We start from the raw sequence: 13,728 nt of genomic DNA on the forward strand, positions 1-13,728 counted from the left end.
ACGTAAAATTAAAGTTCATAGTTTTAAAAATTTTAGTTTTTTCTAAGGAAATATTTTTCTATTTACCATTTAACTATTTACTAAATTTCGCGTCTCTAAACTCTTTACGAAGTGTTCAACTAATCCTATGCGCCCCGTGGCTGTTCTTATGCATTGGCATTCAAAAAATGTACAGTGTATCCTTCTTGAATAAAATATTTGGACTACGACTTCTCAAGCCTCGAGGTTTGAAGCCAATGTCAAGATAATTTATTCAACTTTTCTTCATTATTAATATAAAGGTCAACTCTTTTAACCACCTATTTTACAACAGGATCAGTATTCAGTAGGTTATATAATAAGCATCTTTAGCAGTGGTTTAACTGAAGCGTTCGGGACCCAATACTTCTGGTTTAAGACATTTATTGTTCCATAAAGAAATTTTACATGGAACTTACAGGCTATTAAAAAGTGGGTTACAAAATTTCATCTTAAAGCGCACAGTGAATACATAGTATACACCTAATTAAAATTGGTAAAGTAGGTAATCATAGATTATATACATTTCTAATTTCTAGTAGGTACATGTAAACATGTTAAGTATGATATTATTTTATAATAATTATACTTGTAGGTAGTTTTAAAATTTTAAAGCACCATCATAACAAAATTATACCAACGCATCGCGGGTCGATCTACGGGCGACGCGAGCCACGGCTGATTTACTGCAAAGATTACATAGATTCATACACAACTAGTTACTAGATGTGACAACAAAAAATATTGTTTCTACTTGATAAGTTAACAATTAATTTCATAAGATTACTATTTATGTTTAAGTTTTACTGCTAAAATGGGCCTTGAGTAGTTTTAGTTTGTAGTTCGGATTAAGATACAAGTGTAATATTTATAAGTATTAGTTATATTCATTAATTTAGTTTCTTTATATATATTTTCTGTTGATGTTAAGAAATCATAATTAAATAAAACTTTAATCAATTTATTTTGTGCCGTACTTACTGCTGTTTCTTTGATTGCCAGAAGATACTCACCTTCGTTTCCTTTTCAAGGATTACTATACTTATATAGTTTTGTCATTTGAATTACAAAAGCAAGTGATTCTTCGTACATACCTGTAACAAAATAATAAACATATTGTTATCAAAATACTTAACGTTCTTATCATCACACAACATAGATAAGGTGGAGGATTAGAGATTTGGAATTCAAAGTATTAATAACACGTTATCTCTTATCACACAATAAACATGCACTTTACATAATGCTGATTAGAGTCTAAACAATGACTCTTATACATAATTAACATTAGGTAGGTATATAATTATGTATAATGTTTTCCTGTATTTTATTTTATTGAAAATACTATGTGTTAAAAATTTAAAACTTATTAATTTTTATGTTCAATATGAAAATCAAATTTCTAGGATAAAAATTAGCCTTTGTCACTCTCGAGGTCTTCAACTATACCATAGCCTTCTTTACAAGACAATATAGGAGGCTGTGACTAACCCATGCGAAAAATCACGTGAAACCGTTGCTCCGTTGCAACGTGATTGAAGGACAAACCAAAAACCAACAAACAAACACACTTTCGCATTTATTATATGGGTAGTGATATAATATGGGGAGTGATAGTAAATATATAACTATGCAATACAAGAATATTGACTAATGACTAAGTATATAAATCCTACATGGATCCTATCCTGCATGGATATCTTCCAATCATTACTAAACTGTAAATTACAATTGAAATTTCGTGTTTCAGTTAATAAATTAATTCTTGCATACGAACTGGGTCATGCTTCTCTCTTTTTTGTTTTGAGATTGTTGTTATCTTACATGGAAATTCCAAATGACAAGCAATTTCGAATTCTGATGCAAATTAGTTATGTGGGTCTACAATCTACATAATTTCCGTGCCTCTTCAAGATTATGGCGGTATAGCATGCAACATCTTACCATATCAGGTTAGATTGTTGCTAAGCGGAAACGCGAAAAAGATAACATTATATAAACTGGACCAGGCCTTACTGTGTGGCCTTAACTAGTTCATACCAGGAACTTCGTAAACAATTGCTTTATAACTTCGTAATTAGCCGGACGTAATTGTTGCTAGAGATATCTCGACCTACTTTCCTAACAATTGACAGTATCGACAATCGTGACAAGCGTCTCGAGCAAATCTTAAGCCGGACTATTATTATTATAGATAGCTAATCGATAAATCATCCAATGCTTTATCTATAACTAGCTGATGCCCGCGACTTGGTTTGCGTGGATTTAGGTTTTTGAAAATCCTGCGGGAACTCTTTGATTTTTCGGGATAAAAAGTAGCCTATGTCGCTCTCCAGGTCTTTAAATATACCCATGCAAAAAATCATGTCGATCCGTTGCGACGTGATTTAAGGACAAACCAACAAGCAAACACACTTTCGCATTATATTTACTCACGTAGTTTGAACGCTAAATAAAGCATTTACAGATGACTTGTAAGTAGGTACTACATAAGTAATTGTAAGGTAAAAATATACAAAGCATCACAACTGTAAATGTAAAAGTCACCATTGTGGCAAAATGAATGTAGCAGGTAAATGTTGCCACGCAAATATCTCCTTTGATCAATTCACTCACAGGTTCTGATTTGTTCCATAGAATTTCATCTACGATGATAACTATAGTACCTATGCATTTGCAATATTAAATTAAATAAACGCATACATAGGTTTCTATATACCTATATTAGTTTATCGCATAAAGTATAAGTAAAAGGTTACAGGCTATCTTGCATAGAGCTACGTCATCAGAATACAAGTAGGTACTCTTGGCTAGACATTAATTTATTAGGAAATTATAATAATATGATAAACTCGGGTAAGTTCAACCAATTATTTTTATAGGTTTCTGTATCGATAATAACTTTAATAAATGACTATAATACGTTATACTTACATAACAATTCTTAAAAATGTTTCATTTAGACATCCAAGCTACTTTTGTACGTCTTATTGCTAAACCAAGCTATTTTCATAATTTCCATGAACTATAAAAAGTTAAATAAATATTATTAATTATTAATTTAATATAATGAATAAATAAATTAAGTAAGTAGATCAGCTGGGTCTAGAAACTTACACACCTTGACATTACTTATATTTTATCTCTACAACGTAGATATTTACTAAGTAAGGATTGAGGAATTCAAACGGGATTTTTATTTAATTGTCTGATATAATCTACAAAGATTGATAATATTCATGCATCATTCGCATTTTTATGATCATTTTATCACAACAAAGACAATTGATATCAAACGCATTAACTATTATTATTCTTATTGTTTCACGTCTTTTATCTTTAAGTGCATTGCAATCAGCTTTATCTTTTATCTAATACTTGACAAGCCGCCTCTTAGATATCACTTTATGTGTGCACCTTTAATGAGTACTCTATATTGTATTCATATAATTATATGTTTAATATAATGAATTAATAAATATACAATATATTTATGTTACTTATCAGTTACCATACGACGACGGTACGTATATACACCATACGTATACCTATATCCAGTTGTATTCTACATATTTGATACAAAGATGTATGTTTTTCCTTGTGTGAAGTATTCATTTGATATACTGTTTAATAAACATAATCATATTTATTGTTTACTATTGGAAATAATATATGTAGTCTGTTAATCGCCTTAACTGAAATTCATATGTATAGCCTTCATTAACCATTAAAATATGTATGTGGTATTTAATCGGTAATCTCATATTAGTATAGGTGTAGTAAGGTGCTTATAATATAGGTATAACGCATAATAGGATTAAAAGTTGAAGACAGGAAAGTATAATACTATCATGATTATAGAATCCCTACATAATATTATAAATGGGAACAGAAATAGACTCATTTTTATCCCGGAAAATCGAAGAGTTCAGGATATTAAAAACCTAAATCCACGCGGGCAAAACCGTGGGTATCACCTGTTAGCAAATAATAATCTAAATTCTAGTCTATAAATCTATAATACCTATACTAACTAACATCTAGTTGGCATTGAGGTCATAACAATAAATCAATCCATCCTTATTATCCTCACACGTGTGATATGAAAACGCTAACAGACCCTCAACCACAAAGTGCTCTTGATGGGTCGAATGTTGAGGTGGTCTACGACTCCGATACAATCAACCATAAGCGAAACATAATAGTATAGGCCTAACTAATGTAGTAGGTACATATGTGTCTAGCTACATGTATTATTTACTATAGGTAGGTACAAATTACTGAAAATGTAATATCTAAACATGTTTTATCTTCTTTATTTAGCTTAAAACACATTGATGTGAAATAACCTCCACTCATTTCCCTTTTTCCTCCCATATTATTTGCAGTAGCAGACTGGCTAGCAGTCAAAAATAAATCAACCCAAGTCACAAGTTGAATTCGTGCAAAAAATTAAATCCATTCAAATTTAATTTAAATGAATTCTTTAATAAAGTGCGAAGAGGGATTTTGTAGAGATATAAAACGTTCATGCGAATTAAATTGAATAATATGTGAGCGAGTTAATTAATCCAGATTTAGCTTAATTGGCCAACTTTAGAACCACTGTTTCAATGAAAATAATATGTTTTAGTTTAAATACCTACCTGACGAATATTTCATACTCATATTATAAGACAAAAGATTAGCGAAGACTCTCTCTTCTCTTGATAACAATTTTATCTGGTAAATTGAAAACATTAATATTATAATCATGTTAGGTAAATTGCGCCTGTTTATAAAATACCGTTTATTATAATTCTTGGAAGATACGCCGTATAATCTACACTAATATTAAAAAGAGGTAAAGTTTGTAAGTTTGTTTGTACGGAGTAATCTCTGGAACTACTGAACCAATTTTGAAAATTCTTGCACCAGTAGAAAGCTCCATTATTCTTGAGTAACAGGATATATTATGTGTTTTATTTTCAAAAAATTTAATCTACCCGTGCGAAGCCGGGACGGGTCACTAGTTGTGAATAAACATGCAGAATAATATTCGAACGAATTCACAAACGCAGTTACACTATTTGTAGATTTGTTTTATAATTTTATTCTACCTCTACACAATGAATTTTCAACAATAAATTCGTAGCAACCACGGAATACGGATTACGGATATGCATATACGGTTACTCGTCTGCAGTGGCATACAGTTCATACAGGCGTGAAAGCACCTAGGAACTCTAGTTCAAATAGTTCAATGCTCTTTATCATTATGGGGTGCCATTCCTACCTACTAACTAATGCTTGATCCCGGTTCCAAACCCGGCGCACGCCACTGCTCGTATGGTAGCAAAGCTAGCAAAAAAGAATACGAATAAAAACATAACTATTATTTACCTATAGTCTAGCATTTAAGCTACATTCCATTTCGGCCAGTGGCACTAAAATCGATTATCATATCCGACATGTAATAAATTACGTACGAGGACCGGTCGAGCGGGCGGAGCACCCGCAGGGAGTGGCCGTCTCTCATTAAGCGTCGCTCTGCGCTCGATTGAAGCGCCATCAAATATTCAAATTGGCGAAAGTTTGAGCTATTCATTGTGTCACCGGTCCACGCATTTTAAAGGCATTAGAGTGTCGATTATTTAAACTTAATGAATATTTACACCACACTAAATCCATACTAATACTACTTTAAAGTGGCTGAAGCCCGCCACTTCGTTAGCGTGGATGTGGGTTTTTAGTAATGCTCTATGATTTTCCGAGATAAAAAGTAACATTTAACTATACTCATGCAAAAAATCACGTCAATCCGTTACTTCGTTGCAGCATGATTGAAGGACAAACCAACAAACAAACACTCTTCAAAACTCAGCCGCTTAGCCAATTTTGATGAATGGGTACTTACAAAGTTAGCTTACATCCCATAGACGGAAATAGGCTACTTTTTATCCGGAAAAACAAAAAGTATTCACGAGATTTTTTAAAACTAAATCCACATGACAAAATCGGGGCATAGTTAAAAATAAAAACGAAAACCGAAACCCAGCTCCGGATCGGAAATAGTCCGAATTTGAAGCAAATTTTGACACAAAGATAATTTTGTGCGTTTATGTGTGGTCCACAAAGCAAGAGCCCCAAGCTGTTTTAGGTGAAGATGCTATTATACGAACCATGTAAAAAATGTACAAGTCGTTATAAATGAAATGAATAATGATTGATCTTGTATAAGGTGATTGCGGTCACATAGTTTTCAAAGAGGTCAAACAAACAATACTGGAAGTGGAGACCTCGGCTTGAATCCAACCGGTTGGAATAATTTAAGTGGATATAAAAATTAAATATAATGGGCAAGTCAGATGTGTTGAATAACGTATTCTTAATAAGCAAAGGCCATAGGTATTATGTCGAGTCAAAACACATCCAGGCATTCAGTAAAAGTCGGTCATCGGATACCGATTGTGTTACGAAAACAGGCTTAATTATTATCAGTGGGGATTCTTTTACATCAATCATAGCTGACATTTTATTTCGTACAGAAATAAGTGGAATAGATAACCAACCAAGTGATTTTTAGTAAAATAAAAATATACATCAATATCTTATTTCTTCAATACTTTGGCAAAAATAAAATAATCTCTATTATCTTATAAATATGTAGTTTAAAGTCAATTGAAGTTTTTAATAAGGCTAAAATAACACACCTAACTTGACTAACAAGAAGCATGATAGTCTAGAATAGCTAATATCGAAAACCAGTTTGACTAAAGTCTGTTTGCCTGTCAGTTTCTTACCTGTGCGTCCACGTCCACGCATCGTTCATCGATTGAGTTGAAACTTTGTAAAGTTGTTGTTGATATTTACGGGAAGGTTTCTACACATAATATCATCATTTTCGTCTGAAGCCTACAATAGAATATTGATGGCACGCGAGTCGCATTTCAACGTATGTCGGGCATTAGCTGCTAGCTAGTAGTAGTAAGTACAAAATACATATAGCCTAAATTTATATCATAAAATAATAAATATCATAATATTGTGTTATTGCTTAGGTAGAGGATCGATTAGCATATGAATAGCAGAACTATATGTGCAATATTGTACATATTGCAAGTTGATAAAAAAATGTGTTTTTGCCATAACAGTGCTAATGTGTATTATTTTAAAAGCTACTTAAAAACAATAAATAAGACTATGTATGTATGAATATGTAATAATATAATATTCGTTTTTTCGTAAATGTTCAAATTATTTAGCAAATGGCATTGAATAGCCATTTGTACCTACTTATCGAAGGTTGTTTGAGTGGGAGTTATAAAATGGGAGTGGGAGGTATAAAAAAGCGACCCCTTATTCTCATGCCCTTTCCACTGTCAATTTACCCATTTACTATCATTTTCGAAAGGGGCACATTAAAAAACAACAAGTAATAAGAAAATCGTTTATGGGCGACATTGAACTTTCCTCCCAAAAGGAACGAATTGTTTACATTTTTTTGGTCATACAAAAAGCAGGTAGGTACATATGACATTTGAGAAGAATGCCCTTTTCTCCGAGAACTGAGGGCAACTTTTTGCAAACGAACACAAAAAATATGCTTTATTCCCAAAATGCTTTGTAAGCCATAATTATAAGCAAGAATAACTTTGGGGATCTCTTTTGTTAGAAAGAGGGGAGTTTTTCTAAGCGCGTAACGACCGCGGCAGGTGGTAGGTACATAAGTTGGCTGATAAATAAATTCAACAAAAAGAGCAACAAAAACTGGTTACAGACGAGGACAGGCCCGTCAAAGTCAACTAAAGGTCGAACGAACATCTACATTCTACAACTGCTATGAATACGATAAAAATACACAAAGCAATATTGAAATAAAGACCAGAATTAATATTAAGTAATGAATTAATCAACATAAATTATTTACTTCATTATATTCAGTAAACCGTGTTACTTCTATTGAGCAATAAAAGCGGTTAGGTACTAAGACGGAAGTTGTTGTATGTACTTATGCATATGCGTATATAAAATACTTTAAAAGAAGATGTGAAATGGAATTTGAATATAAAAACAAGCTTTTAGAAACGGCTCTGGCAACAAAATAGTTAAATATACAAAAATCGAAAAGGATTTTGCAATTTACTATCATATTCCTAAATCCAATTTCACGACACGTATGTGTAGAACACGTACCTATTCTACGTGCAATAAAGTTTAAAGGACCCATCTTTGTATTCATCCGGTCGAGTCCATTAATATAATGAAGCCACAGCACCAGCACATCACGTTTCTAGCCGTGAGCCACGTCCGCATGTGCCACAAAAGGAATGTTCAGTATTATTACTGCGTCTAAAAAAAAAAGCTGACATTATTTTTTCCCAACATCCAGGTAGCGCAACAAAACCACTGAGCGGGGAAACCGGTCTAGTGAAAAAAAACGCTCTTTGTAAATCCAAAGACATAAATCAAGCGGACTCACGACCACGACCGGTTCTTAGTGGTCTCGGGTTCACAAGCTAATGAGACTTCAATCAAGGTCGACGCGTACATCTGAAAGTAACATTTCGTTTTATTAATATTAATTCATCTGCAACTTGGTAGGTAATAATCATTATAACTCATGTTGTTAATGATTTTTGTCATAGGTACCTTTCTGTTACATGTCAGATGTAGACTAAACACACCGACTCCTTGAAATTGTGTATATGATATATTGCCAGGACGCATTAAGATATTTGGCAAAGTTTCATTAATATTGTATTTTAGAAATGAAACTGGTGCATTGTGACGCAGTTACAGCTTTGTTTTTTCCAGACTCAAACCGTTTGACTTAGGCAATCCATTCTCTCTAAAAAAGACTGAGGGTTATTAACACTTCTTAAGTCAGCAACATTACTGGAGGTAATAATGAAAGCAGTAATGAGAGCATCTATTGTGTGAAGCTGAAAAACAAACATTTCTCATTAGGCGACTAGCGCGAACCGAGCATTGTTCTCTGGGAGGACATAACGGCCCGTGTCGGATTTACGTCAACACTTCTCGACCGACGACCTTTGGAATGTTGGGCGGTACAGCCTTCCATATCCGCTTTAAACAAAGCCACATCCTTGTTTCAATAAATCTCACGACATAACAAAAGGGTTTGTTATTGAGAATGTTAATCCAGTGTTCAGCGCAAAGTTAGCACTATTCAGAACTTCAGTCATTATTTTATGACAAATATTGTTGTGTGTTTTAAATATGCAGAAATTTTTGTTCGATTTCGAGTACAAAACAATAGCAACTTAATAACTCTAAAAACAATATTTCATAACCAGACAGGTAACAAAAAACCAATCAAAGATACAAAAAAATAAAAAACAACAGACTTTTTGAGCATCATTAAGTTTATGTAATTTAATCTATGACAGCCTACGGACGTGAACGAATGGAATGGTACTGGAGTCAACGACCGACGGACCTCGGACCAATTCGCGACATGAGATTGAATAATAAGTTGATTGCGAACACGACCCAAGGCCGGTAGCCATTACCGAGCGCACCGCGCGCCGCGCCGTCATTTTGCGCAGCCTGCACCCACCATTTACTAACGTTAACTTTATGACCCAAATCTTCCTTTAAAAGCTAAAAGTCTCTTAAACAAAGATGTAAGTGTTTTAGGTAGTACGAATATTTAAGAAGTTAAAAAACGAAACATTCAAGCCTTAGGTATAGTCCCAAAATTGTGTGACACTTACAATCTACATACACACAAAAGTCTACAGCAGATACTTCCTATTCCTAATGTATTTGATTTACAACAATAGCCTTTGAACAAAATAGGATCGAAATACAATTATGTACAAACGAAATCTATAACTAGTTTGACAGCGAATTAGCATGTTTATTACTTAGGCGAGGCCAGAACACAATATTAAGTGATTGTAACAAATATTTCAACGGATGTAAACGTCTTTTATAATTGCTGTTGATTTTTTTTTCGAAATGTGTGGAGGTTCCGTTGTAGCTAATTACTTGAATAGATAGTAAAATTATTACATCTCTCATTTATTTATTTTTCTCATTTTTATCATATTTTTTAAAAAAACAACAAACAATATAATAACAGAAGCAACAAAAAATTAAAGTACAGTAACAGAAAATCAAATAACAGGAACAACAAAAAATAAAATAAACAACAGAATATAAAGTAACAGAAACAATAAACGATAGAATAACAGAAACAAAAGCCTTTGATAGGGTTTGGCATGGGGCACTTCTATCGAAACTACCATCTTACGGACTACCAGCTGAAGCTGTGTAATTGGGTCGCCAGTTTCCTTGACGGTCGCAGCATCAAGGTCGCTGTCGACGGTTTTTGCTCGGAACTCAAACCCATCAATGCTGGCGTCCCTCAGGGCTCGGTGCTATCGCCCACACTGTTCATCCTGCATATCAATGACATGTTGCATCACAACAACATCCATTGCTATGCGGATGACAGTACGGGTGATGCCCTGTACAAAGGACATACACAGCTTTCTCGCGCAGTGCTGGAGGAGTGTAGAGCCAAACTTGTGTCTGACATAGAAACCTGCCTAGGTAAAGTGTCAGAATGGGGCGCACAAAACCTAGTGCAATTTAACCCAACTAAAACACAGGTTTGCGCGTTTTCCGCCAAGAAGTCCCCTTTTACACTGCCTCTTCTCTTTCAGAGCACTCCCCTCACACCTTCCAACAGCATTGGGATCCTTGGAGTCCACATTTCGAGCGAGGTTCAATTCCGCGATCATTTGGAAAGCAAGGCCAAATTAGCCTCCAAAAAGCTTGGGGTGCTCAACAGAGCAAAGCGGTACTTCGCGCCCGAGCATAGGCTCCTACTCTATAAGGCGCAAGTCCGCCCTCACATGGAGTACTGCTCCCACCTTTGGGCTGGAGCACCCCAGTACCAACTCCTTCCATTTGATCGGATCCAAAGGCGGGCTGTTCGACTTGTGGACGATCCCAAACTAACCGGCTCGTTGGAAAGCCTGGAGCACCGCAGAGACGTTAGCTCTCTATGCGTGTTCTATCGCCTGTATAATAGGGAGTGCTCTGAAGAGCTTTTTGACCTCATTCCACCCTCTTTTTTCTACAACCGCACCGCGCGCCACCGTAAGGAATTTCACCCTCACCATCAGGGTGTCTGGTGCACTTCGACCGTCCGCTGCGCCAGATCCTTCTTTCCACGCACGTGCAAACTGTGGAACCAACTCCCATCGGCGGTGTTCCCACTAGATTATAACATGGGGTTATTCAAGGGGCGGACCACCAAATTCCTAAAAGGCCGGCAACGCATCGGCGGCTCCTCTGGTGCTGCAAATGTTCATGGGCGGCGGTAATCACTTAACATCAGGTGACCCGCCTGCTCGCTTGCTCGCTATATCTATTAAAAAAAAAAAACAACAGAAATTAAAATAACAGGAACAACAAAAATTAAAGTAACAGAAACAAAAAAAAAGTAAAATTATCATTAGATAAGTATGTATTATAATATTTGTGAAACAATTGTAATAATTAGGTACAATCACGCGAACTCTTGTAATGTAAATATAAAATAAATACATCTATCGTAAAGTTCTCAGCTCTCTTAATAATTTTATTTCCTTTCATTCCTCGTCGGCAATCTTTACAGAGCTCATAAAAATCCGTTTGCTGTTTTACTTGAAGTTGTTTTGTTATTTGCGAAAAATCAAAATGGCGGCTTACAATACCGCTGCTTTTACACTAAGTTTTGCACTTTCTAATTTTTCGATCCAGTTTTCTACCGGTAAGTATTTGAATTCATTTTACTTTTTGAAAGATCAAGAAGTCAAGAAAATGAGAGTCACTTTTGCGTTATATTAAACATACAAGTTATATTATATTTTACATTTCAATCAATATAAAAGCAATAAGATTGAATAAAAACGACAAGTTAGATATTTATAATAACTAATAGTGAACGAGACAAGTATACATATTACACACAACAGTAGTAGGTACAATTAATGATGACGTATTACGTAAGGGCATTGTAAAAGGAATCACAAGTAGGTACGTTCCATAACTGTAGGATGTGATTGCAATTGTAGCAATTAAATAAACTCGGCGTTGTAACGAGACGATATGGCTGTGCGACGTTCTCGAATACAATTGAAGCTATTTTTACTCCATGACTAATTGTTCTCATCATCATTGGACTAATAAAACATATTAACAGATGTCTCAAGTATCACTTATTCATTTCAGTCGTGGATATATAATAGATTGACATTCTAAAAGTAGAAAGTTATAAAGCGATTTTTTAACACCTTTGATCATAGATAACATTTTTCAAGAAGGCCTCGCTATTTCTAAATTGAAAACTAAAAAGGATTAGTTCTTTGGAAACAACACACTTTTCAGTTAATAAATAGAAACAGTAAATAACACGTCTCGCCTATTATTTCATAACTTTCAACTTTCAACCCGTGATAAAATATTACAAGAATAGCTCACATAGAAGTTCTACATAAATAGATCTTTTGTAAAAAGGTCCCCCGTATAATGCTTGATCGGCATTGATACCCGGTTTTGTTAGCTCGAATATTTCGCTCTTTTATTCAGGGTCAGACCCTTCGTCCGAAACATTGAATCATTTGATGAATGAGAAGGTATGAAAGAGATAGATTTTTTATAGCAGGTAGCCTGTGGTCTCAAAATCTTCATGTTATTAATTTTAAACAAAAACTTGTTTGCGTCACAAAACTACACACGTCTCGTCATGTTATTGTGTAGATAATCTGAAATACCATGTGGTCCGTGTAGAATAGAACATCCACTGATCGTTTGATTTTTATCATTTGATTGAAATAAAGGTTATCTGATGTAATTTATCTAGAATTCTTGACGTTAGCTAATCTGTTCAATTCATAAAGTATTATGATTACCCATAGATGTAATGTAATTTCCGGTCATCACTGTGTCATTGACATCCGATTTTTATTATTATTTTGTTTTATCGTATTGCCGGCACTAAAAAAGTTTCCAAATTAGAAGAATTCGTAAAAATATACAATCCATAACCAAAAACCAAACTTGAGAGTCACAATGAGAGCAACTAATGAACCAACAATGAGAGTATGAATTTATACTAAAGATTTAAAATTTTCATTCAGATTTATGAAAAGATTATATTATTACAGGCATAAAAAATAATCAACATAATATATGCGCAATTATATTGGAAGTTACAATAAACGTTAACAACGAGGGAGGAAATGAAATGCTAATTGAATTTATCAGCATTACATCGAATTAATTGTACTTAATGAATTTTCCAATGATTAAATGTTAATTTCGTGCTATAATTTCCAGTCGATTTATCCGCGAAGATGAGTGGAAGTGATCTCGTGATTATGCTATAGCGTGTTCATAACATCCAAGATACTCGTTTATTGCTCATCGCGTTGGAAAATTGTAATTTGAATTCTCAAAGCCTAGTTTCCGAGGCTATTGTCCTGTTAATGATGCTTGATGTATTGCGACTATTTCAAATTGTTGTTAGGTAAATAGATAATGCAGGGTATCATGATGAAGCTGGTATATGTTAATGATGGAAATAATGTTTGAGTACGTCAACCAACCCTTTTAAAATATTATTTACAAGCTCTTTGTAAAATAAATGTATGTTTACCAAGAAGTAGTTCTAGTTTATAGCAACATGATCATCGTCGATATGATTATTTA

At 34.2% G+C, this 13,728-nt stretch overlaps 1 protein-coding gene and 1 long non-coding RNA gene across 3 annotated transcripts in view; both read right to left on the minus strand.

The window, feature by feature from the left end:
* Kdm3 (Lysine demethylase 3) overlaps positions 1-13,728 on the minus strand; it is a 219,591-nt gene that overhangs the window by 87,391 nt on the left and 118,472 nt on the right. The window lies entirely within an intron of this gene.
* LOC138403022 (uncharacterized) lies at positions 614-1,114 on the minus strand. The gene is made up of 2 exons (XR_011237324.1): positions 1,032-1,114; positions 614-704 (listed from the first exon to the last, which is right to left on the minus strand). It is a non-coding gene; the product is annotated as an uncharacterized lncRNA (long non-coding RNA).

This window comes from Maniola hyperantus, chromosome 11 (assembly GCF_902806685.2).
Source record: "Maniola hyperantus chromosome 11, iAphHyp1.2, whole genome shotgun sequence".
Taxonomy (NCBI): Eukaryota; Metazoa; Arthropoda; class Insecta; order Lepidoptera; family Nymphalidae; genus Maniola; species Maniola hyperantus.